The sequence below is a fragment of the Rutidosis leptorrhynchoides genome, chromosome 3, assembly GCF_046630445.1.
Source record: "Rutidosis leptorrhynchoides isolate AG116_Rl617_1_P2 chromosome 3, CSIRO_AGI_Rlap_v1, whole genome shotgun sequence".
Taxonomy (NCBI): Eukaryota; Viridiplantae; Streptophyta; class Magnoliopsida; order Asterales; family Asteraceae; genus Rutidosis; species Rutidosis leptorrhynchoides.
The window spans coordinates 634,928,374-634,932,072 of NC_092335.1; positions in this window are offsets into that span (position 1 = coordinate 634,928,374).

Below are 3,699 nucleotides of genomic sequence, written 5' to 3' on the forward strand. Positions count from 1 at the left end.
TCGGATATGATATAAATTTTGAAGTACTAAAGCATCCGGTACTTTGGATGGGGTTTGTTAGGCCCAATAGATCTATCTTTAGGATTCGCGTCAATTAGGGTGTCTGTTCCCTAATTCTTAGATTACCAGACTTAATAAAAAGGGGCATATTCGATTTCGATAATTCAACCATAGAATGTAGTTTCACGTACTTGTGTCTATTTTGTAAATCATTTATAAAATCTGCATGTATTCTCATCCCAAAAATATTAGATTTTAAAAGTGGGACTATAACTCACTTTCACAGATTTTTACTTCGTCGGGAAGTAAGGCTTGGCCACTGGTTGATTCACGAACCTAAAACAATATATACATATATATCAAAGTATGTTCAAAATATATTTATAATACTTTTAATATATTTTGATGTTTTAAGTTTATTAAGTCAGCTGTCCTCGTTAGTTACCTACAACTAGTTGTCCACAGTTAGATGTATAGAAATAAATCGATAAATATTATCTTGAATCAATCCACGACCCAGTGTATATGTATCTCAGTATTGATCACAACTCAAACTATATATATTTTGGAATCAACCTCAACCCTGTATAGCTAACTCCAACATTCACATATAGAGTGTCTATGGTTGTTCCGAAATATATATAGATGTGTCGATATGATAGGTCGAAACATCGTATACGTGTCTATGGTATCTCAAGATTACATAATATATAATACAAGTTGATTAAGTTATGGTTGGAATAGATTTGTTACCAATTTTCACGTAGCTAAAATGAGAAAAATTATCCAATCTTGTTTTACCCATAATTTCTTCATTTTAAATCCGTTTTGAGTGAATCAAATTGCTATGGTTTCATATTGAACTCTATTTTATGAATCTAAACATAAAAAGTATAAGTTTATAGTCGGAAAAATAAGTTACAGGTCGTTTTTGTAAAGGTAGTCATTTCAGTCGAAAGAACGACGTCTAGATGACCATTTTAGAAAACATACTTCCACTTTGAGTTTAACCATAATTTTTGGATATAGTTTCATGTTCATAATAAAAATTATTTTCCCAGAATAACAACTTTTAAATCAAAGTTTATCATAGTTTTTAATTAACTAACCCAAAACAGCCCGAGGTGTTACTACGACGGCGTAAATCCGATTTTACGGTGTTTTTCGTGTTTCCAGGTTTTAAATCATTAAGTTAGCATATCATATAGATATAGAACATGTGTTTAATTGATTTTAAAAGTCAAGTTATAAGGATTAACTTTTATTTGCGAACAAGTTTAGAATCAACTAAACTATGTTCTAGTGATTACAAGTTTAAACCTTCGAATAAGATAGCTTTATATGTATGAATCGAATGATGTTATGAACATCATTACTACCTCAAGTTCCTTGGATAAACCTACTGGAAATGAAAAAAATAGATCTAGCTTCAAAGGATCCTTGGATGGCTTGAAAGTTCTTGAAGCAGAATCATGACACGAAAACAATTTCAAGTAAGATTTCCACTCGAAATAAGATTGTTATAGTTATAGAAATTGAATTAAAGTTTGAATATGATTATTACCTTGTATTAGAAAGATAACCTACTGTAAGTAACAAAGGTTTCTTGATCTTGGATGATTACTTGGAATGGATTTAGAAAACTTGGAAGTAAACTTGCAATCTTGGAAGTATTCTTGATTTTATGAAACTAGAACTTTTGGAATTTATGAAGAACACTTAGAACTTGAAGATAGAACTTGAGAGAGATCAATTAGATGAAGAAAATTGAAGAATGAAAGTGTTTGTAGGTGTTTTTGGTCGTTGGTGTATGGATTAGATATAAAGGATATGTAATTTTGTTTTCATGTAAATAAGTCATGAATGATTACTCATATTTTTTGTAATTTTATGAGATATTTCATGCTAGTTTCCAAATGATGGTTCCCACATGTGTTAGGTGACTCACATGGACTGCTAAGAGCTGATTGTTGGAGTGTATATATGTCATAACCCGTCCTTAACCATAAGAACGTGTTAGATAACGTATGATTTCATTGCGAGGTATTGACCTCTATATGCGACATTTTTAAAAGAGAAACTGCATATATTGTACATTACAAACCATAACCATTATTTTTGTTACAAGCTTTAGACAATAAAAAGATGATTATCGTTTAGCGATAATCTTCGACTTACAAACTTTACATATAATGATAACAACACGATTTCGAGCATATTTTACAACACAAATCCTTGGGTATGCAGTTTTATTTTTGACACAAATATGCGTACGCAAGATCCTGCTCAAATTCAACATAATGCAGCGGAAGCTTTAGTAATCACCTGAGAATAGACATGTTTAAAACGTCAACATAAAGTTGGTGAGATATAGGTTTAATGCCGGCAGCAATATATATATATAGACCACAAGATTTCGTATATAAACAGTTTAATAAAAATATTCTAAGTGGTTGAGCACTTGGTAACCATACTTAACATTTAATCACGTCGCATATTCCCTTTATTATGAAATCTTACTACACCGTACCAAGTGTAGTCACGAAACGAAGTACTGTGCAACCGTTGAATACTGGTCGTCCAGTCCGGTTGGGGTGGTCAGGCCCGATAGATCTATCAACAGGATTCGCGTTTACAATACCGCTGTAAATATTAGTTACCAAGCTACAGGGAAGTATGCCAGTGGTACAACTCAACGTAGAATATATTTTTCAGTTACTTGTGTCCATAACGTAAAACATAAAATACATGTATTCTCATCCCGAAATATTTAGAGTTTAAAAGTGGGACTATATACTCACTTTCGTCTTGAAGATATATATATAATTTGACTTGGTCTCCGGTTGATATCACGAACCTATCCATATATAATATATCAATACCTTTTCTTTTTAAACAAACGTCTCATATATATACTTGTTATACTTTTAATACTTTGAATAATTCCTTAGTCCGTAGTTAGCAGTTCGTTGTTAGTAATTCAATTTTAATGGTTCATTTTTAGATGTTTAATATACCCGCAATGAAATAAATAAAACCCCCAACGAAATAAATAAAACCCCATCGTATATGTATTGGTCGAGATTAATCTTGACCCATGGTACCGGTGTTGTCAAATGACGTGTTGCGTACATAAAGTACCGGTGTTGTCAAATGACGTGTTGCGTACAATCATGGGATCTTATGATTAATCTTCTCGTGTTGTTTACGGGTGATCCTGAACCATATAAAATTGAATTATAAGTACATATATATAAAATATCATGTTAACTTAAAAAGATGTGATTTATTTAATTTTTTCCCAATTATTTTCGTGGCTAAACTAGTCTTGGATATCCGATTTTGTTTCGGTCATAGTTTCTTCGTTACAACTCCGTTTTCGTTGATTCAACTTGCCATCTCCTTGGATAGAGTCCCTCTTTAAGACTATGAACTGTAAATACCTTAGTTTGTATTCAAAATCACACGGCATAGGTCAAACTTTAGTGAAACTTATGAAGTTAATCATTTTCCATCATGTAAACAACCTCAAATGATTATTTTTCTAAAAATACTTATACTTTGAGTTAAATCATGAAATTTTTATGTGTTATCATATTCATAGTAAAAATCATTTTTCCAGAAAATAAACCTCCAATTCAAAGTTTAAGATGGTTTTTAATTATCCAACCCAAAACAGCCCCCGGTTACACTCCGACG